General features: G+C 43.6%; 1 protein-coding gene across 4 annotated transcripts in view; it reads right to left on the bottom strand.

Moving 5' to 3' along the window:
- Window positions 1-24,373, bottom strand: part of nphp4 (nephronophthisis 4) — a 516,026-nt gene that overhangs the window by 435,364 nt on the left and 56,289 nt on the right. The gene's annotated exons all lie outside the window — the stretch shown is intronic.

The raw sequence follows: 24,373 nt of genomic DNA, 5'->3' as shown, positions 1-24,373 counted from the left end.
AAAACATTAAAACTTCTGTATGGCACAAAACTAGAAATAATATTCGACAGTATTTAAATCCTGATCTAGGCAGACAACTTTCTTCATTACATAAACTAGCAGAAATTGCAACATAGGAGGAGGATACTCTGCTCATCAGGTCTGTGCTCTTCAACTAGAACTTCCAACTCTAATCCCATTTTGTAATCGTCAAATACTTATCCAATTCCCCTTTAAATGATGTTACAGTTTCTGCCTCAATAGTTACTTGTGGTAAATCATTCCATATTCTAATAATCCGGTATAAAAAATATGTCTAACTTCCCCTTTTGTTTGTCCAGTGATAATCCGGAGTCGATGCCCTTTATACCGATTTACCAAACAGTTGCATAACAGTTTGAGACGTGAATTGGCTAGGATAAGCAATGGCAGACATTTATAGATTACATGGATGAACTTCAACAATTGTACATCCCTGTCTGGAGTAAAAATAAAAAGGGGAAGGAAGCTCAACCGTGGCTAACAAGGGAAATTAGGGATAGTGTTAAATCCAAGGAAGAGGCATATAAATTGGCCAGAAAAAGCAGCATACCTGAGGACTGGGAGAAATTTAGAATTCAGCAGAGGAGGACAAAGGGTCTAATTAGATGGGGGGGAAATAAAATATCAGAGGAAGTTTGCAGGGAACATAAAAACTGACTGCAAAAGCTTCTATAGATATGTGAAGAGAAAAAGATTAGTGAAGACCAACGTAGGTCCTTTGCAATCGGATTCAGGTGAATTTATAATGGGGAACAAAGAAATGGCAGACCAATTGAACAAATACTTTGGATCTGTCTTCACTAAGGAAGACACAAATAACCTTCCGAAAATACTAGGGGTTCGAGGGTCTAGCGAAAAGGAGGAACTGAAGGAAATCCTTATTCGTCAGGAAATTGAGTTAGGGAAATTGATGGGATTGAAGGCCGATAAATCCCCAGGGCCTGATAAGTACTCTGGGATGCAGCCTAAGGAAGTGGCCCTAGAAATAGTGGATGCATTGGTGATCATTTTCCAACATTCTATTGACTCTGGATCAGTTCCTCTGGACTGGAGGGTAGCTAATGTAACACCACTTTTTAAAAAAAGGAGAGAGAAAACAGGGAATTATAGACTGGTTAGCCTGACATCGGTGGTGGGGAAAATGTTGGAATCAATTATTAAAGATGAAATAGCAGTGCATTTGGAAAGCAGTGATAGGATCGGTCCAAATCAGCATGGATTTATGAAAGGGAAATCATGCTTGACAAATCTTCTCGAATTTTTTGAGGATGTAACTAGTAGAGTGGATAAGGGAGAACCAGTGGATGTGATGTATTTGGATTTTCAAAAGGCTTTAGATAAGGTTCCACACAAGAGATTAGTGTGCAAAATTAAAGCACATGGTATTGGGGGTAATGTACTGACGTGGATAGAGAACTGGTTGGCAGACAGGAAGCAGAGAGTCGGAATAAACGGGTCCTTTTCAGAATGGCAGGCAGTGACCAGTGGGGTGCAGCAGGGTTCAGTGCTGGGACCTCAGCTATTTACAATATACATCAATGATTTAAATGAAGGAATTGAATGTAATATCTCCAAGTTTGCAGATGACACTAAGCTGGGTGGCGGTGTGAGCTATGAGGAGGCTAAGAGGCTGCAGGGTGATTTGGACAGGTTAGGTGAGTGGGCAAATGCGTGGGAGTTGTAGTATAATGTGGAGAAATGTGAGGTTATCCACTTTGGTGGCAAAAACAGGAAGACAAAATATTATCTGAATAGTGACAGATTAGGAAAAGTGGAGGTGCAACAAGACCTGGGTGTCAAGGTACATCAGTCATTGAAGTTTGGCATGCAGGTACAGCAGGTGGTGAAGAAGGCAAATAGCATGTTGACCTTCATAGCTAGAGTATAGGAGCAGGGAGGTCTTAATGCAGTTGTACAGAGCCTTGGTGAGGCCACACCTGGAATATTGTGTTCAGTTTTGGTCTCCGAATCTGAGGAAGGATGTTCTTGCTATTGAGTGAGTACAGCGAAGGTTCACCAGATTGATTCCCGGGATGGCAGGGCTGACACATGAGGAGAGACTGGATCAACTGGGCTTGTATCCACTGGAGTTTAGAAGAATGAGAGGGGATCTCATAGAAACATATAAAATTCTGATGGGATTGGACAGGTTAGAGGCAGGAAGAATGTTCCCGTTGCTGGGGAGTTCCAGAACCAGGGGTCACAGTCTAAGAATAAGGGGTAAGCCATTTAGGACCGAGATTAGAAGGAACTTCTTCACCCAGAGAGTGGTTAACCTGTGGAATTCTCTACCACAGAAAGTTGTTGAGGCCAGTTCATTAGATATATTCAAAAAGGAGTTAGATATGGCCCTTACGGCCAAAGGGATCAAGGGGTATGGAGAGAAAGCAGGAAAGGGGTACAGAGGCTGAATGATCAGCCATGATCTTATTGAATGGCGGTGCAGGCTCGAAAGGCTGAATGGCCTGCTCCTGCACCTAATTTCTATGTTTCTATGTTTCTAACTCTGAAGGCCTTTATAAATGTCCCCTTTTCTTCTCTGTTCCAGTGAAGAAAGACTTAATTTTTAAGCCTTTTTTCATAACCAGAAACCTCTCGGTCTCGGTATGAATTCAGTGAATCTTCACAATTCATACTGAGACTGAAAGGTTTATGGTTATGAAAAAAGGCTTAAAAATTAGGTCCTTTTCAAAAGCTCCAATAGCCTTCTTGTGAGAATCGGAGCAGAATTGTAGACAATATTCCAAATATGGTCTAACAAACACCTTCTACAAATTCAACACCACTTCCTTGCCTTGTATTCAACTATTGAAAACCGAGAATTGTATTTGCCTTTTTATGGCTTTTTCTGCATGTATTCCCTCCTTCAAAGATCCAAGTACCAGTATCCCTAGATTTCCCTGGCCCTTCATTCTATTAATGACTTCACCATTTAAGGTGTGCTACCTTTCACTGTTTCCCACCTCAAATTGTACTACTGTACTTCACGTTACCCTGCACCGAACTATCACCCATCTGTCCACAATGCTAACCAGTCTATGTCCTCCTGCATGCTTCCTCATGTTTTGCCATTGGATTTGGATACAGGTGTAAGAGGAATGACACTGAAGTTTGTTGATGATTACCAAATCCAGTATATAAATGAAAAACAAAAGCTGGTGCAGCACAGATTCCTGCAGCACACTCATGACCTCCACATTGCACAAGATTCGTCTCGATTTCAGTGTGGGCAAACCCTCCTTTCCAAAACAGTGCAAATCTTGAGAAATGTCATCCAGTCGACAGATATTAAGGTGAATTTAAAATTACCAAAACTAATAAACCACTCACAGTGAGGTTATATACAGAAAGTTTACGAACAGGGTCAGGAGAAATCTGCAGAGAATTTTGGCAAATTCGGCAAACATTTGGGTGAAAACGACAGGGGTATTTACTCAACTCTAATGGGACAATCATTCCATACCCAAGTGTGCTCTCTAATCTATAAAACTGGTTAGCAATAATCAATTTCATGAGAAAGAATTAAAACACTTGGTTTGTTAAACATAAGAACATAAGAAATAGGAGCAGGAGTTGGCCATGTGGTCCCTTGAGCCTGCTCCGCCATTCAATAAGATCATGGCTGATCTGATCTTGGCCTCAACTCCACTTTCCTGCCCGCTCCCCATAACCCTTGAAACCTCCTCATCTCCGTTTTAAATGGGCGACCCCTTATTCTGAAACTATGCCTAGTTCTAGACTCCCCCATGAGGGGAAACATCCTCTCTGCATCTACCCTGTCAAGGCCCCTCAGAATCTTGTATGTTTCAGTAAGATCACCTCTCATTCTTCTAAACTCCAATGAGTATAGGCCTAACTTACTCAACCTTTCTTCATAAGATAATAAGTTACAAATTTATCAAACAACAGTTCCTGGATCATTTCATTTGGCAGAGTTGGGTCCTGACTTTGTTTCCCTTACTCGGAGAATAACGGATTGTTGCTTCTCTCCCTCCACTAGTGCAATTAAACTGGCCACTTGGAGTGGTGCAAGTGTAGTCATTGAATATTCTCTTTACATTTCTGCATTTAACATTGGCTTTGGTTACAGTTCCTCATGTCGGGGTTAGGGAAGGGGAGGAAAGACACTCCTCCACAGAGAGGGAAAAATCAATCTATCAAAAAAGCCAGCAACAAATTGGTGACTAAATAAATCTGGGCAGGTCTTGCACAACTCCCAGTGGCCAGTTTAACTGCAGTGGTGGAGGGAGAGAAGCAACAGTCTATTATTCTCCGAGTAGGGGAAACAAAATTGGGACCCAACTCTGCCAAATTTTGACAAGCTCAAGAGAATTCTGATTTCAGATTGGCTTGTGTATTCAAACATGCCGTTTAAATGTCAGCAGTGATTGAAAATTACAGTTCAATTTGGTTCATGGCATTCTCGCTTTAAGCTTTTGTGTGATATTTATGATTGATAAGCAGCTTTATGAAAGAATACACGTGGGTGTGGGATAGCTGTCCCACACACCTAATAAAAGCTTGCACCCAATATATTTGCAGAGTTTACTCCAATGCTCTGCGGATTTGTACTGACCCTTCTGAATAAGTTTTGTGGGTGTGCAAAGCCTGCTGCTCGTTTGCTGCCATACGGTACGATAGTGTGTGAAGGGCAAGCTGGACAATGTCGCTTGAGCCACTGCAACAAGGCGCAGGTGTCTGGACATCTCCACCGATGAATTTTACTTTTCTGTATTTGTTACTGTGTTGGGTTTCGAAAGTCATTTGCTAATAACCCGCCGAGTGCCGAGGTAGAACGCATCGATGCCGACTCTGGCTGCACTGCAGGTTTGAAAGCACAAGACCTGCAAACCCCAACTATCCAATGGAAATCTGACCCTGGGAAAACTCTGGGGCCACGGAGTTTCAAGCAATATTTCTCGTGAAGTGTCATTTTAATTGTAAATTAAGCACCAATGCATCCAGTCAGCACTGGCCACTGGGGCAGCACTGCAATCGTCAGATCTCCACAGTCCAAGGTCATGCTACATTTTTTTAATCCCATCTTGCTGAGCTGGCTGTAAAGTGGAACTTTGTTGAGAAGGCAGCAACACTGGGCGAGCATTGGAGAGGGTTTAATGGACAGGGCTAGTTGCAAAAATGGTTCAACATCCAAACCAAGGAGGGAGAAAAGAACAACACGCGGTGACTGCTGTGTGTTCTGAGAATAACGGGCGGTAGCACTCTGCATTGTGCTGCATCACTGGCTAATTTTACCCTGTCCCAGTACCGACTCCAGACTGGACAGATGACTATTCTTTAAAGTTTCATTTGACTCAATCGGGCTCTCCTCTGTTCTCAATCATTATACACACACCCACTGCCCCATCAGTGCACGGTGCGAATACACAAACTGCCCCATCAGTGCACGGTGCGAATACACACACTGCCCGTCAGAGGGAGTGATGTTGTCCTTGGGTCAACACACTGGGAGCACACTTCACTGATGCAAGGAAAGGTCGGCTTGTTATTTTCACTGCCCCCCTGTTAGAGCTCTCAATCCTGATCAATCTTTTTTCAAAATCAACCAGCATACTTTTCCTGCATACTGTCAGAAACTAAATGCAGCCGTAAAATAAACCACATGTATATGGAAAACACAATATTGAAATTGCGACAGTATTTTGTTAAGTAATAAATGCTCTCTGGTTCACTCCAGGGACTTGAGCACAAAAAAAAATCTAGGCTGACACTCCAGAGCAGTGTGAGGGAGTGCTACTCTGTCGAAGGTGCCCGTCTTTCGGATGAGACGTCAAACCGAGGCCCCGTCTGCCCCCTCAGGTGGGCGTAAAAGATCCCATGGCACTATTTCGAAGAAGAACAGGGGAGTTATCCCCAATGTCCTGGCCAATATTAATTCCTCAATCAACATAACAAAAAAAACAGATTATCTGGTCATTATCATATTGCTGTTTGTGGGAGCTTGCTGTGCGCAAGTTGGCTGCCGCGTTTCCTACATTACAACAGTAACTACACTCCAAAAGTACTTCATTGGCTGTAAAGCGCTTTGAGACGTCCGGTGGTAGTGAAAGGCGCTGTATAAATCCAAGTCTTTCTTTCATAACCAGTGATAATTCAAAACTCATTTGTATATTTTTTTAATGTAAATGATGCATGAGGATTTTGTGCAGCCTATTGTTCCCAAATTGGACTGGACTCATTATCACCAAGAGAGGACTGAGCTAAGATGCTATTGGGAGGGTTGCTCCTGTGCAGTACAGATGTTAAGCACACAGGAGTCTCTCTGGCAGTCAAAAGGTTCTGCCCTGTTTAGACTGGAGAAACTGGTCCTCTATGTAAACGCAGATGGATATATCCTAATGTGGGATCCTGCGATTAAAACGTTGCATGTGCTGGGCCTCAAATCACAAAGTTATTGATGTTGAACCATTCATTTGGCTTCTTATTTAACAAGGCAAATTTGTTTTTAAGCTCTTCACCAAAGGCTTCAGGAGAATGATCCTGAACTGGGGAATACTGTGCAGTGAACTGGTAACAAAATGCAATACAAAGTGCTCTGCCACCATCTGCTGGTAGAAAAGAGCACTGCAAGAACATTTTCAATTCCACAGCACACTTTGGAAAATTTATCAAATTTCAAAAGGGCATATTTTTATTTAGAAGTCAAGTTCTATTGCAATTAAGGGTTTCTCTGCATACACTGCTTGAAATCATGCTCGAAACATTACAAAATTATATACGTATTCTTCTGTAATAAAAATGATAATCATCATATTCATCAGAATAGTTAAGACAACCTTGACTAAGAGTAATTTAAACTGAGAATATGACAAGATTAAAGTTATTCTACAATACCAACAAAATAAATATATATATTTTTAAATTGTACTATAAAAATCATATTGTGCTATCCTTATACGCACCCACCTAAAGAGAGTACAACACATTTCATACTTCATAAACTAGAACAGGCTGCCAGCAAGGGCCAAATCATAACATATTCTCTGCAGGACACATTGCCAAAAACCAACAATAGTTTGAGAAACTTCTGCCAATTATAACAAACATATTTTGCTTTATAACTAAAATTTTAAACTTTAAGTTGAAATGTAAATTTTATAAATTAAGAGCTGATGATTTATCTCTTATAGTCAAGACTAATAGCATGGAATAAGCGGTCTTACGTTTAAAGATGTGCCTGTACTGCCCAATATCTAACGAGACAAAAGAGTAACACAGGAATGCAATACAACCCCCAAGGCTTATTGCGGGTGTGTTGATGTTAACAGGATTTGCCCGCTATAAGCAAGTGAGTCAACATATTTTTAACAAACAGAAATCTCCACTTAGCAACCGTCTATAATAATTGTTAGCCTTTGCATCCAGAATCTCATCGCTATGGTAACCGCACTTTAATATAAATGGCCTCCTGCCGTGCTGCATATTTCTATGATTCTATGTTTCTTAACGAGGTGCGAACAGCTGACTGAAGTGCTTGAAACCCCGACTTTGCTAAATAGCCAGCGCACTTGCTATGTTAAGCGTATCTCTGTAATTGACTCCTATGGTGATGACAAATGGTTCGCGCTATTTGCCCAATATTGGTGTCTCCCTGTGTTAAGCGTGGGCGGTTTAAGTAGTGGGGATTGTAGTAGGACCTAATTATGATTTGAACTGGATATCAAATCTTTCCCACAAGCACTCCTCCGACCTTTTCAAAGGTTGACTGAAATATCTACTGAGACAAACCGTGGAACACCACTGCTCTAGTCTGTAATCACTTTAATTTAGTAGCGTGCAGTTAATGCCAGAAGCACAGTACCCCTGCTGCGGACTGCACACGATAATATGAAGACAAACCCGGTGCCTTAAATGGCGCCTCGGACCGAATCTGGGCCCCAAGAGCAGAACTCGTCAACACGGACTGGTGGCACCCAGGGCAGCAAACAGCAGAGAGGTCTATACATGGGAGGTCTTCACGCTCCCAGAATCCCAGGAGCAAACTTAAAGTACCTTAAGCCTAATCCTATGTGAATTTACATGTAAAGAGTTAATTAGTTGGGGTACCCTAAGTGCTCACAAAAAAAGCAGGATGGAACTGGATTTTGGGGTTTTTGCGATTTTGCCCGTTTCCGGGCACAAATCGTAGCCAATTTTTTTTTGTGCCGGGTTAGCGTAAGCGCCAAAGCGTGCAACTTTCAGCAAATGGTAATGAGTGTTAGCGCTAACTCTGGCATTGCACAACAGATTTTGTGCACCAGAGCCTAAACTTCTGCCCCGAAAAAAAAATCGGCCCTTCTGCTCAAGCGCGAAAGTTTTATTTTTCCGAAAAAATTGGCCCTCCTGCACATGCACAAAAATTTTTTTTTTCTTTCCACGCTTCTGGTCAGCTGTCGAATCGCAAATGCCAATGCAGGCAGGGAGCGCACGCGCGCGCATGCACAGTACACCTGGGCTGAATCAGCCATTTTACTTTTGATTTGGATAATGGAGCAGCAGATTATCATGGAGGAGGACAGACAAGATGCAAGAAAGTTCATCTGCAAGGCAAGCGAGGCCCTAGTTGGGGCTGTGGTGAGGAGATGGAAAGAGTTTCTTCGGAGGGGTGAATGAAGACCCCTCCCAGCAATCTTTAACAGGATATGGAGAGAGATAGCAAGAGGAGATCTCTGCCTCCGATACCGTTGTTCGAAGCGCCAAACCGTGTCAAAAGAAATTAAACAATCTGACCAGGGTCATCAGAATGAGTACCATTTTCATTTATCTTTGATTACTGAAATTAAATATCTGACACACTATTTGTTCTGATGCTGGGTCATTCTGTGGGTTGTCTTCGAATATGCATGACACATACGTAGGCTTAGTTTGGCACCCTATTTGCCATGAATGATCTTTACACATTATTAAGATTGCTTTCTGAGATCTCATAAGATGTTTCCGCACTTCGATGTCCTCCTGATGAACCATGTGCAACTTCCAAAGCCATTAAACAGAGGACTGTATTACATTCACACAATATGGTACAGTGACGAACTGTGTGTGCCACAAGAGCAGATGGACCCTCTGGTAACCATTCGCATTTGCATCTTTGCAGGCAAAGAAGTCGCACAACAGACGTGAGCAGGCGCGGACAGGCGGTGGAGGAGCGAGTGGCAGGCCTTATCGGCGTCTCTAGTCGGGCAACTGCCGGTGGGGGTGCTGACCCCTGATTGGAAAGTGAGGGCAAGTCCTGCACATTCCCTGGGTTAGGTACGGGCAATATGATGCAATGTGGACTAGGATTGGGCAATGTCATGCAGTGTCTGTGGAGTAGTGTTGGGGCAATGTCATGCAGTGTTTCTGAACTACATATAATGGAATAGCAGTGGTCCTTCAAATGAGCCTGTGTTATGTGACCTTCCTCATATCACCCTGTCCCCTCCCCTGCTGCTAACCACTCATCTGTTGCTTTCTACTTCCAGATAAAGAGTCACAGGCACCACATCCCTCTTATGAACCCTCCACATGAGACCATCATGTGGAGGGGGAGGAAGAGGAAGAGGAAGAGGAAGAGGAAGAGGAGAGCAGTGAGGAGCCGACTGTGGGGGGAATGGGCAGATGCAGTCCATACTGGGAATAGTGGAAAGCAGGAACACAGTTCTGGGGTCAAATCCCATATGCCATCTCTCCGGAGGGTGAGTCGGCAAAGTCGGTTTGCTGACAGACAGGCAGACACGGAACTGGACATGGTGGGACTGTACAGGGAGAGCGTCCAGCTCACCCGACAACTCCTCGATGTCCTGGGTAGGATTCTCGCCAGCATCGGGAAACTCACTGCGACCATCACAGACACGTAAGGTCGCAGATTGTCGGTGCGAGCCACGAAACCTGCGAGGCCATCAATGCCCACGCATTACTGATGGCCTCCACCAGTGCCACCCAGAACCACACCACCTGTGACTGGCGACGCCGAGCAAGAAGCTCACCAGTCAGAAGCCAGGCCTTCCATACCCCGAGCTTCTCCAGTGCATCCCCAGACAGCGTCTCCAATATCTCTCCCCCCCAATACAGCAGGACTCTGGCCGCCTTGCTGCAAGAGCTCTTGCCACTTTAGATAGAGAAAGCAGGCGAGGGAGGGGGCTAAGGGTAAGGGGGTTGGGGGCGGGGAGACTGGTGGTAAAAGACAGTGGGGCGGGGTTGTTGTGTTGTTCTTGTTTTATTAAAGTTTTAAAAAGTTTTCAAATTTGTTAATATTAAGTTATAAAAGTTCTCAATGTTTATTAAAGTTTCCAATGTTCCAATGTTTACAAAGTTCAAAAAGTTTACATTTTTCATGAAATCTTTTGTTTACCTTAACCATTACTGTGCAGTGTCTCATTTGCAGAATAAGAGGAGGAATAGTTAACATGGTGGGATAGAGTGGCCAGGCAACGGTCAAACGTGCCGGTCACTCTTCAAAGCGTTCAGTTATGAGCTGCAACGTAAGGCTTTTGCTGCGGCAAAATTTCCACGATGCCTCCCATGTGGTTGTGGTGGTGGTGCTGACATGGGTTCCTCACCGGCTCCTCTTCCTCCTCCTCTCCCCTCTCGCCTGAGACGGTTCTGCAATCCCCATTGACAAATCCTGTCCCCTCATGATGGCTAAGTTGTGTAACTTACAGCACACGACTATGAACTCAGAGAGCTGCTATGGGGAGTATTGCAGGCAGCCTCCAGAATGGTCCAGGCATTGGAAGCGTTGTTTGAGGACTCCAATTGTCTGTTCGACGATGTTGCGTGTGGCTGCATAGCTCTTATTATAGCGATGCTCGGCTTCTGTTTGAGGGTTCCGGAGGGGCTGGGGTGGGGGGTTATGAGCCAGGTGGTGAGGCCATAACCTTTGTCCCCCAGCATCCAGTTCTGGCCTTGTGGTGGACGCTGGAACTCATGCAAAATGAAAGCATCATGGATGCTCCCTGGATATTGGGCATTGACTGCCATGATGCGCTGAGTATGGTCGCACACAATCTGTACGTTCGTGGAGTGGAAACCCTTGGTTTCGGTAAACCTCTGGATTGTGTAAAGGTGCTCGCAGGGCGATGTGCGTACAGTCAAGGACACCCTGAACCTTGGGGAAGCCAGAAAATCATCCAAAATCTACAGCCCTCTCATTGTGGGTCTCCTTGGTCATTGGGAAGTTTATGAAGTCCATCCTGCATGCGTACAGTGCATTAGTCACCTGGTGAATGCAGCAATGTGTAGCGTGCTGGGAGATAGAGCATATGTCCCCCGCTGATGCCTGAAAGGAGCCGGAGGCATAGAAGGCAAATGCCGCAGTCACCTTCACCTCAACGAGCAGTGCAGTCCTGTTGCCGCTGGTAGGCTGTAGGTCTGCCTTTATGAGCTGGCATATATGTTTCAGCAATTCTTTCCGGAAGCACACCCTTCTAATGCACTATGCCTCAGAGAGCTGCAGGTGTGAGTGATTTTCCCTGTAAACTTGTGGAGGGTATGGCCACCTCCCGATACGTCTGCGACCTCTTCGATTACATTGAAAATGTTCATCAAAAAGCCAACTTCCAACTCGACGCCGTATAAATATAGCAGCCAGCATCAATGGCTGAATTAGTATGGCTCCCATCTTTTAAAATGTCCTTAAATGTCCTTTCAAACAAACTATAAACTCACATTCAATTTCACTATTAAAAACACAGACTTCTTCTCCTAGTCCTTTCATGCACTGAATGTCTCCCCCGTTTTCAAGATGGTGCCATTAGCGCCGGGTGCGCCCTGGAACCGAGCTGTGTGCGACTGCTTTTTGCTGGTGTGTTCCCGGGTGGACGCTAAATCGGGCGATATGTTCGAAAGTTCCGCCCGGGGCGCTAGTGCAGCATTACACACCGATTGACGTCATCCAAACGCTCAAAATGTCGGGTGGGCGCTACTGGCGCCCGAGCATTTTGCGACCAAGAAGAAAAATCGGTTTTGTGCCCCGTCCAAGCGCTGAACGGGGCACAAATGACCCAAAAATACAGCCCTCAAAGTTTAATTCAGGTATACAGTGTGGGCCTGCTTGATAATGGCCGAATGCACAACTCATTCCAGGAACAGAATGGAACTCAGCGTATGCTCAAACTCCTCACCTCAACACAACTTGCCTTGTTTTTTTAAATGGAATATACCAGGTTTCTTTACTCATCTGCAAATTACACAAAGTATGTACTCCAAAGCAATCCTGGTGCAAATGACCACAACCTCAGGGTGGAGATTATGCCTGAACAAACTCAGAGGTTAGATTAACTATTTAAACACCGTCAGAAACATATTAATGGGCTGGATTTTGCTCTCAGTTAGTTACATTTGCACTTACCCATAGATGTTCCATGGCATTTTGCACTGAAACTTACTGTAAATTAGAAAGCCAAAATGTGCAGGAACCTCCAGAGGGGATCTGGGATCTCTGTAAACAGGGAAAGCAACTGTGCATCTCCTTAACCAATCAGATTGAAGAATCATAGAAACGTAGAAAATAGGTGCAGGAGTAGGCCATTCAGCCCTTCGAGCCTGCACCACCATTCAATATGATCATGGCTGATCTTGCAATTTCAGTACCCCATTCCTGCTTTCTCTCCATTCCCCTTGATCCCTTTAGCCATAAGGGCCACATCTAACTCCCTTTTGAATATATCTAACGAACTGGCCTCAACAACTTTCTGTGGTAGAGAATTCCACAGGTTCACAATTCTCTGAGTGAAGAAGTTTCTCCTCATCTCGGTCCTAAATGGTTTACCCCTTATCCTTGGACTGTGACCCCAGGTTCTGGACTTCCCCAACATCGGGAACATTCTTCCTGCATCTAACCTGTCCAATCCCGTCAGAATTTTATGTTTCTATGAAATCCCCTCTCATTCTTCTAAATTCCAGTGAATATAAGCCTAATCGATCCAGTCTTTCTTAATATGTCAGTCCTGCCATCCCGGGAATCAGTCTGGTGAACTCCCTCAGTAGCAAGAATGTCCTTCCTCAGATTAGGAGACCAAAACTGTACACAATATTCAAGGTGTGGTCTCACCAAGGCCCTGTACAACTGCAGTAAGACCTCCCTGCACTTATATTCAAATCCTCTCACTATGAAGGCCAACATGTCCTTTACCTTCTTCACCACCTGCTGTACCTGCATGCCAACTTTCAATGACTGATGTACCATGACACCCAGTGTCGTTGCACCTCCTCTTTTCCTAATCTGTCACCATTCAGATAATATTCTGCCTTCCTGTTTTTGCCACCAAAGTGGATAACCTCACATTTATTTACATTATACTGCATCTGCAATGCATTTTCCCACTCACCTAATCTGTCCAAGTCACCCTGCAGCCTTTTAGCATCCTCCTCACAGCTCACACTGCCACCCAGCTTAGTGCCATCTGCAAACTTGGAAATATTACATTCAATTCCTTCGTCTAAATCATTAATGTATATTATAAATAGCTGGGGTCCCAGCACTGAACCTTGCGGTACCCCATTAGTCACTGCCTGCCATTCTGAAAAGGACCCGTTTATTCCTACTCTTTGCTTCCTGTCTGCCAACCAGTTCTCTATCCATGTCAATACATTACCCCCAATACCATGTGCTTTAATTTTGCACACTAATCGTTATGAGCAGTGCAGAGTCTGAACCAGGAAGTGTAAGTTAGAATAGTGAATTCAATGTCAAATCAGGTACAGAAATCATAATAAAGAGAGGGAAAGAAAGATGGGATTAAGAGAGAAAAGACAGAGAGAAAAAGTTTTTAAAAATTAACATTATTTTTTATTATTTTAAATCTCCAACAATAATTCAAATCTGAAAGAATGACTTCAAACTTGTAAAAGTTAATTTTCAGTGCCAGAGAGGTTGTTTGGCAGTAATTACGACTTACCACACTGTTAAAAGGGTACTTACAGTGGAATGGACAGGCCCTAACTTTATCTGGCGACATTAGACCATATCTGTGAGGCAAGGACAGCAACTTCACGCCGTTTAATACATTTGAATGGAAATCGCAGCAAGATGCTATTTTCGGCAAGCTTTTGGTGGAACGCCACATCTGGAACAGCAACTTCTTGAATTCGTGTTTAACTGCGCATGTGCATTCACCAAAAGTTGCTTTCCGATTTCCACATAAATAACGGTGAGTGCTGAGAGAGTCTACAGCAAAATCCGGCCCATTATGTTACTGTTCAACATGCATACAACATTTTGTTTCTCAGCAAATTGTTTCTTTTCCAAACTTGTTTTCAACAAATGGCTCAATTAAGAAAGTCAGCTTTGGACAATAGATAACTGATTGAAAACTTGGTACACAGTTCGGTTTGTTTTAATTAAGGTAATGCTTAAAATATAGTAGTTTCATTTAATAATTATAGAAAACAATCTATACCAGACATGGGACTAAGAAAGACCCGACATCAGCATTATGATATTTTGTTATTCAGAAACAAAGGTGAAAGGTCAAGATCTGCACAGCGAGACAGTATCGCAGTCGAATAGAATGAGAAACTGGATAAATTAAGAAGGGAACACCAAAACTGGGTTTTAAGAACCTGTAAACTGCAGAAGGAAGGGAACACTGAGGGAGATAAAGAGTTCCATAGTTCCGATGTCAGAAAAGGAATTAATTGGAGTAGATGGCACTGGAATAAATCTTGATTTGAACACAAAGATGGTGACTGAAAAATTATGCTGTAAGGACAGCATATTTCAGACTTACAAGGAACGAGGAAGGAAGGTGAAGAAGGCAAATGGCATGTTGGCCTTCATAGCGAGAGGATTTGAGTATAGGAGCAGGGAGGTCTTACTGCAGTTTTACAGGGCCTTGGTGAGGCCACACCTTGAATATTGTGTACAGTTTTGGTCTCCTAATCTGAGAAAGGACATTCTTGCTATTGAGGGAGTGTAGCGAAGGTTCACCAGACTGATTCCCGGAATGACAGGACTGACATATGAAGAAAGATTGGATCGACTAGACTTATATTCACTGGAATTTAGAAGAATGAGAGGGGATCTCATACAAACATAAAATTCTGATGGGATTGGGCAAGTTAGATGCAGGAAGAATGTTCCCGATGTTGGGGAAGTCCAGAACCAGGGGTCACAGTCTGAGGATAAGGGGTAGGCCATTTAGGACCGAGATGAGGAGAAACTTGTGAACCTGTGGAATTCTCTACCACAGAAAGTTGTTGAGGCCAGTTCATTCGATAGATTCAAAAAGGAGTTAGCTGTGGCCCTTACAGCTAAAGGGATCAAGGGGTATGGAGAGAAAGCAGGAATGGGATACTGAAGTTGCATGATCAGCCATGATCATATTGAATGGCGGTGCAGGCTCGAAGGGCCGAATGTCCTACTCCTGCACCTATTTTCTATGTTTCTATGTCAGAGGAACAAAGACCATTGTAATACTGATAAACCGGTCTAGTGAGGTAAAACAGTTGTTATATATATAAAAATATAAATTTAAAAAAAATATATATATATATAAATTATTATAATATATATAAATTATATATATAATATATATATATAATATATATTTACCTATTGTTACCCATCCTGCACAAGTACAAGTCATTAATGGTATGGGCAACAAGGAAAAAAGCCTACAAGATTACTGGAAAACACTGCAATGGAAAGTGCCCTTTTTATAAAGAGGATCAGCTCACTCCCATTGAGAAAATTAGATACAAGACAATACAGAGCTGCTGCATTTCCCAGCAGGGGTAAAAAGCAGACTAATCTAACAGTACCACTGACACTGCAAGCAATGTAAGGTTACCTGCGTCAAGGGAACACTTGAAAGTAATTTTTTTTAAGTATAGGTAGTATGGATCGTGTTATATATGTAAACTTGTATATACCCTGTACAGCCACCAGAGGGCTCATCCCCTGGAGTCCCAAGGGATCCCATAATCCCTTGGGAGCACAGGTATTTAAGGAGGCCTCACAGGTTGGAGAGGCACTCTGGAGACTTGCAATAAAAGACTATGGTCACACTTTACTTTGAGCTCACAGTATTCAGTCTGACTCTTTCTTCAAACATAACAGGTAGAAACACAAAGCAAGTTTAAGCAGTCTGTGATGCACCTTAAAGACCAAATTAAGACACCTTACTGACATTGCAGTTTACTAAACATTATGCTTTATATCCAGTTTACATAAGTGGTGCAATTTTCTCGACATATTGTTATTTCAGTGAATTGGTCAAAAGGTCTCTCAGCCTCAGTGGGTAAAGTACCGCGTGCAAATGTCAGCTCGATGACTGGACTGAGTTTGTCTGTGATGCCCGTGCTCAGATAGTCTGCCAATCTCCAGCTCACACATGAAGACAAGCCAATTCAGTGCGCAATCAAATGGCTGCCAACACTCTTGGAATTATAACCCAGCATATGTTCGTTCGTACTCAGAAAAGGGCGAAAAAGGAGAAAAAACCTTAAGGGGAGAAGTTATTACATTGAGGACTCTGAGAATGAGCACAGACCTCAAATAATCTGTGGAACACAATGGTTCCCGAGCTTGGAACTCTCAATGTAGGAAGCAACCAGGAAGGATTCAATAATACAGGTTGAAATATTTGATTGATATTTAGAAACTTAGCTAGATTATTTGACAGTCAGGGAGAAATGTTAAAGCATTATTATCTTGGAAGTTTTATCTGTAATTAATCAACTAAATTAAATGTTAGTCCCTTAGAAGATGAGAAGGGGGATTTAATAATGGGAAATGTGGAAATGGCTGAGACCTTAAACAATTATTTTGCTTCGGTCTTCACAGTGGAAGACACAAAAACCATGCCAAAAATTGCAGGTCACGGGAATATGGGAAGGGAGGACCTTGAGACAATCACCATCACTAGGGGGGTAGTGCTGGACAGGCTAATGGATCTCAAGGTAGACAAGTCCCTTGGTCCTGATGAAATGCATCCCAGGGTATTAAAAGAGATGGCAGAAGTTATAGCAGATACATTCGTTATAATCTACCAAAATTCTCTGGACTCTGGGGAGGTACCAGCGGATTGGAAAGCAGCTAATGTAACGCCTCTGTTTACAAAAGGGGGCAGACAAAAGGCAGGTAACTATAGGCTGGTTCGTTTAACATCTGTAGTGGGGAAAATGCTTGAAGCTATCATTAAGGAAGAAATAGCGGGACATCTAGATAGGAATAGTGTAATCAAGCAGACGCAACATGGATTCATGAAGGGGAAATCATATGTAACTAATTTACTGAAATTCTTTGAGGATATAACGAGCATGGTGGATAGAGGTGTACCGATGGATGTGGTGTATTTAGATTTCCAAAAGGCATTCGATAAGGTGCCACACAAAAGGTTACTGCAGAAGATAAAGATACGCGGAGTCAGAGGAAATGTATTAGCATGGATAGAGAATTGGCTGGCTGGCAGAAAGCAGAGAGTCGGGATAAATGGGTCCTTTTCGGGTGAGTGGTGTGCCACAGGGATCGGTGCTGGGACCACAACTGTTTACAATATACATAGATGACCTGGAAGAGGGGACGGAGTGTAGTGTCACAAAATTTGCAGATGGCACAAAGATTAGTGGGAAAGCGGGTTGTGTAGAGGACACAGAGAGGCTGCAGAGAGATTTAGATAGGTTAAGCGAATGGGCTAAGGTTTGGCAGATGGAATACAATGTCGGAAAATGTGAGGTCATCCACCTTGGAAAAAAAAACAGTAAAAGGGAATATTATTTGAATGCGGAGAAATTACAACATGCTGCGGTGCAGAGGGACCTGGGGGTCCTTGTGCATGAATCCCAAAAAGTTAGTTTGCACGTGCAGCAGATAATCAGGAAGGCAAATGGAATGTTGGCCTTCATTGCGAGAGGGATGGAGTACAAAAGCAAGGAGGTCCTGCTGCAACTGTACAGGGTATTGGTGAGGCCGCACCTGGAGTACTGCGTGCAGTTTTGGTCACCTTACTTAAGGAAGGATATACTAGCTTTGGAAGGGGTACAGAGACGATTCACTAGGCTGATTCCGGAGATGAGGGGGTTACCTTATGATGATAGACTGAGTAGACTGGGTCTTCACTCGTTGGAGTTCAGAAGGATGAGGGGTGATCTTATAGAAACATTTAAAATAATGAAAGGGATAGACAGGATAAAGGCAGAGAGGTTGTTTCCACTGGTTGGGGAGACTAGAACTAGGGGGGCACAGCCTCAAAATACGGGGGAGCCAATTTAAAACCGAGTTGAGAAGGAATTTCTTCTCCCAGAGGGTTGTGAATCTGTGGAATTCTCTGCCCAAGGAAGCTCATTGAATATGTTCAAATCACAGATCGATAGATTTTTAACCAATAAGGGAATTAAAGGTTATGGGGAGCGGGCGGGGAAGTGGAGCTGAGTCCACGGCCAGATCAGCCATGATCTTGTTGAATGGCGGAGCAGGTTCGAGGGGCTAGATGGCCGACTCCAGTTCCTAATTCTTATGTTCTTATTAATGTTGGGGAAGTCCAGAACCAGGGGTCACAGTCTAAGGATAAGGGGTAAGCCATTTAGGACGAGATGAGGAGAGACTTCTTCACCCAGAGAGTGGTGAACCTGTGGATTTCTCTGCCACAGAAAGTTGTTGAGGCCAATTCACTAAATATATTCAAAAAGGAGTTAGATGTAGCCCTTACTACTCGGGGGATCAAGGGGTATGGTGAGAAAGCAGGAATGGGGTACTGAAGTTCCATGTTCAGCCATGAACTCATTGAATGGCGGTGCAGGCTCGAAGGGGCGAATGGCCTACTCCTGCACCTATTTTCTATGTTTCTATGTTTCTAACTCTTTCAGTATATAGAAAAACTCATTGCTTTGGTCTTTGCGCATATTTTGTTTGATTATAAATGGACCTCATTCTGAAGAGCAGAAATTTTGTTAATTTGATGGTTTCCATAACCATTATGCAGGAATCCTTACTAGGAAGGGCATGAAGGCTTTGGAGAGGGTACAGTAGAGATTTACTAGAATGGTTCCAGGGATGAGAGATTACAATTATTGGATAGACTGGAGAAGCTGAGGTTGATTGCTTTAGAGCAGAGAAGGCCAAGAGGAGATTTGATAAAAGTGTTTAAAATCATGAAAGGTTGAGATACAGTAAATAAAGAGAAACCTGTTTCCAATGGCTGAAAGGTCAATAACCAGAGAACACAGATTTAAAATGATTGGCAAAAAAAAACAGGCGGCACGAGGGGAAACATTTTCACGCAATTTGGAATGCACTGCCGGACAGGGTAGTAGATACAGATTCAATAGTCGCCTTCAAAAGGGAATTGGATAAATACTTGAAGGAGAAACTTACAGGGATATGGGGATTGAGGAGAGGAGTGGAACAGGATTGCTCTTAAAGAGAGCCGGCACAAACACGATGGGCTGAATGACCACTTTCTGTGCTGTAATATTGTATGATTCCTCTTCGTGTGACTTCTATGCTTGACATAGGTCAAAATGATATTCATTTACTGCCAATATAAGGAATTGAATGAGGAAATGGCAGGCAGTGACTAGTGGAGTGCTGTAGGGCTCAGCACTGGGACCCCAGCTCTTTACAATATATATTAATGATTTAGATGATGGAATTGAGTGTAATATCTCCAAGTTTGCTGATGATACTAAACTGGGTGGCGGTGTGAGCTGTGAGGAGGATGCTAAGAGGCTGCAGGGTGACTTGGACAGGTTAGGCGAGTGGGCAAATACATGGCAGATGCAGTATAATGTGGATAAATGTGAGGTTATCCACTTTGGGGGCAAAAACACAAAAGCAGAATATTATCTGAATGGCAGCAGATTAGGAAAAGGGGAGGTGCAACGAGACCTGGGGGTCATGGTTCATCAGTCACTGAAAGTGGGCATGCAGGTACAGCAGGCGGTGAAGGCGGCAAATGGTATGTTGGCCTTCATAGCTAGGGGATTTGAATACAGGAGTGGGGAGGTCGTACTGCAGTTGTACAGGGCCTTAGTGAGGCCTCACCTGGAATATTGTGTTCAGTTTTGTTCTCCTAATCTGAGGAAGGACGTTCTTGCTATTGAGGGAGTGCAGCGAAGGTTCACCAGACTGATTCCAGGGATGGCTAGACTGTCATATGAGGAGAGACTGGATCAACTAGGCCTTTATTCACTGGAGTTTAGAAGGATGAGAGGGGATCTCATAGAAACGTATAAGATTCTGACGGGACTGGACAGGTTAGATGCGGGAAGAATGATAGGGAAGTCCAGAACCAGGGGACATAGTCTTAGGAAAAGGGGTAGGCCATTTAGGACTGAGATGAGGAGGAACTTCTTCACTCAGAGAGTTGTTAACCTATGGAATTCCCTGCCGCAGAGAGTTGTTGATGCCAGTTCATTGGATATATTCAAGAGGGAGTTCGATATGGCCCTTACGGCTAAGGGGATCAAAGGGAATGGAGAGATAGCAGGAAAGGGGTACTGAGGAAATGATCAGCCATGATCTTATTGAATGGTGGTGCAGGCTCAAATGGCCGAATGGCCGACTCCTGCACCTATTTTCTATGTTTCTATGAAAAATCCATTTTGGACAGCATTTCCAATTGTCACAATTAACGTTATATGAAGTAGCTTGTACCTCTCAATGATTTTATTTTTCCTTACCACCAACTATACAGTACCTCGCAAGCCCATTCTTCACATGAAAGCTTCAAATGTGAGCGCTGGCGGGCTATTCAACTGTGCCGAACCTGAACCAAACCTGGCATCTGCACCTGAACACCATCAGAGTTCACTAACAGTGACCAGGAGCAGAGGTCTGGGCACAGGGACCCTGAAGCAAAGTGTAACATCTTTACTGCTACTGTATCTAATCTGTAATTCAAAGCACGGACCCTCCCGATGGGTACACCTGTATCACACGGAAGAGGGCAAATTCAAGAATATTTTGATCTGAAAATAACAGCTCCTGCCCAAAAGCATGGGCGTTTATAAATGTAAAATGGTTCTATACACAAGATCATATGAAGTCTTTTTTTAAAATCACTTAGTGTTATACAACTCAAGAAAGAATGGAGTAGAAACATAGAAACATAGAAAATAGATGCAGGAGTAGGCCATTCGGCCCTTCTAGCCTGCACCGCCATTCAATGAGTTCATGGCTGAACATACAACTTCAGTACCCCATTCCTGCTTTCTCGCCATACCCCTTGATCCCCTTAGTAGTATGGACTTCATCTAACTCCCTTTTGAATATATTTAGTGAATTGGCCTCAACTACTTTCTGTGGTAGAGAATTCCACAGGTTCACCACTCTCTGGGTGAAGAAGTTTCTCCTTATCTCGGTCCTAAATGGCTTACCCCTTATCCTTAGACTGTGACTCCTGGTTCTGGACTTCCCCAACATTGGGAACATTCTTCCTGCATCCAATCTGTCTAAACCCGTCAGAATTTTAAACGTTTCGATGAGGTCCCCTTTCATTCTTCTGAACTCCAGTGAATACAAGCCCAGTTGATCCAGTCTTTCTTGATAGGTTAGTCCCACCATCCCGGGAATCAGTCTGGTGAACCTTCGCTGCACTCCCTCAAGAGCAAGAATGTCCTTCCTCAAGTTAGGAGACCAAACTGTACACAATACTCCAGGTGTGGCCTCACCAAGGCCCTGTACAACTGTAGCAACACCTCCCTGCCCCTGTATTCAAATCCCCTCGCTATGAAGGCCAACATGCCATTTGCTTTCTTAACCGCCTGCTGTACCTGCATGCCAACCTTCAATGACTGATGTACCATGACACCCAGGTCTCGTTGCACCTCTTCTTTTCCTAATCTGTCACCATTCAGATAATAGTCTGTCTCTCTGTTTTTACCACCAAAGTGGATAATCTCACATTTATCCACATTATACTTCATCTGCCATGCATTTGCCCACTCACCTAACCTATCCAAGTCACTCTGCAGCCTCATAGCATCCTCCTCGCAGCTCACACTGCCACCCAACTTAGTGTCATCCACAAATTTGGAGATACTACATTTAATCCCCTCATCTAAATCATTAATGTACAGTGTAAACAGCTGAGGCCCCAGCACAGAACCCTGCGATACCCCATTCGTCACTGCCTGCCATTCTGAAAAGTATCCATTTACTCCTACTCTTTGCTTCCTGTCTGACAACCAGTTCTCAACCCATGTCAGCACACTACCCCCAATCCCATGTGCTTTAACTTTGCACATTAATCTCTTGTGTGGGACCTTGTCGAAAGCTTTCTGAAAGTCCAAATATACCACATCAACTGGTTCTCCCTTGTCCACTCTACTGGAAACATCCTCAAAAAATTCCAGAAGATTTGTCAAGCATGATCTCCCTTTCACAAATCCATGCTGACTTGGACCGATCATGTCACCTCTTTCCAAATGCGCTGCTATGACATCCTTAATAATTGATTCCATCATTTTACCCACTACTGAGGTCAGGCTGACCGGTCTATAATTTCCTGTTTTCTCTCTCCCTCCTTTTTTAAAAAGTGGGGTTACATTGGCTACCCTCCACTCGATAGGAACTGATCCAGAGTCAATGGAATGTTGGAAAATGACTGTCAATGCATCCACTATTTCCAAGGCCACCTCCTTAAGTACTCTGGGATGCAGTCCATCAGGCCCTGGGGATTTATCGGCCTTCAATCCCATCAATTTCCCCAACACAATTTCCCGACTAATAAGGATTTCCCTCAGTTCCTCCTCCTTACTAGACCCTCTGACCCCTTTTATATCCGGAAGGTTGTTTGTGTCCTCCTTAATGAATACCGAACCAAAGTACTTGTTCAATTGGTCTGCCATTTCTTTGTTCCCCGTTATGACTTCCCCTGATTCTGACTGCAGGGGACCTACGTTTGTCTTTACTAACCTTTTTCTCTTTACATATCTATAGAAACTTTTGCAATCCGTCTTAATGTTAACTGCAAGCTTCTTCTCGTAGTCCATTTTCCCTGCCCTAATCAAACCCTTTGTCCTCCTCTGCTGAGTTCTAAATTTCTCCCAGTCCATGGGTTCGCTGCTATTTCTGGCCAATTTGTATGCCACTTCCTTGGCTTTAATACTATCCCTGATTCCCCTTGATAGCCACCTTCCCTTTTTTATTTTTACGCCAGACAGGGATGTACAATTGTTGTAGTTCATCCATGCGGTCTCTAAATGTCTGCCATTGTCCATCCACAGTCAACCCCTTAAGTATCATTCGCCAATCTATCCTAGCCAATTCACACCTCATACCTTCAAAGTTACCCTTCTTTAAGTTCTGGACCATAGTCTCTGAATTAACTGTTTCATTCTCCATCCTAATGCAGAATTCCACCATATTATGGTCACTCTTCCCCAAGGGACCTCGCACAACGAGATTGCTAATTAATCCTCTCTCATTACACAACACCCAGTCTAAGATGGCCTCCCCCCTAGTTGGTTCCTCGACATATTGGTCTCGAAAACCATCCCTTATGCACTCCAGGAAATCCTCCTCTACCGTATTGCTTCCAGTTTGGCTAGCCCAATCTATGTGCATATTAAAGTCACCCATTATAACTGCTGCACCTTTATTGCATGCACCCCTAATTTCCTGTTTGATGCCTTCCCCAACATCACTACTACTGTTTGGAGGTCTGTACACAACTCCCACTAACGTTTTTTGCCCTTTGGTGTTCTGTAGCTCTACCCATATAGATTCCACATCATCCAAGCTAATGTCCTTCCTAATTATTGCATTAATCTCCTCTTTAACCAGCAATGCTACCCCACCTCCTTTTCCTTTTATTCTATCCTTCCTGAATGTTGAATACCCCTGGATGTTGAGTTCCCAGCCCTGATCATCCTGGAGCCACGTCTCCGTAATCCCGATCACATCATATTTGTTAACATCTATTTGCACAGTTAATTCATCCACCTTATTACGGATACTCCTTGCATTAAGACACAAAGCCTTCAGGCTTTTTTTTTTCACACCCTTCGTCCTATTAGAATTTTGCTGTACAGTGGCCTTTTTTGTTCTTTGCCTTGGGTTTCTCTGCCCTCCACTTTTACTCATCTCTTTTCTGTCTTTTGCTTTTGTCTCCTTTTTGTTTCCCTCTGTCTCCCTGCATTGGTTCCCATCCCCCTGCCATATTAGTTTAACTCCTCCCCAACAGCACTAGCAAACACTCCCCCTAGGACATTGGTTCCGGTCCTGCCCAGGTGCAGACCGTCCGGTTTGTACTGGTCCCACCTCCCCCAGAACCGGTTCCAATGCCCCAGGAATTTGAATCCCTCCCTGCTGCACCACTGCTCAAGCCACGTATTCATCTGCGCTATGCTGCGATTCCTACTCTGACTAGCACGTGGTACTGGTAGCAATCCCGAGATTACTACTTTTGAGGTCCTACTTTTTAATTTA

This window comes from Pristiophorus japonicus, chromosome 18 (assembly GCF_044704955.1).
Source record: "Pristiophorus japonicus isolate sPriJap1 chromosome 18, sPriJap1.hap1, whole genome shotgun sequence".
NCBI classification, from domain to species: domain Eukaryota; kingdom Metazoa; phylum Chordata; class Chondrichthyes; family Pristiophoridae; genus Pristiophorus; species Pristiophorus japonicus.
Note: the sequence above shows the minus strand (reverse complement) of the source record. Positions and strands in the feature narration are given on the sequence as shown.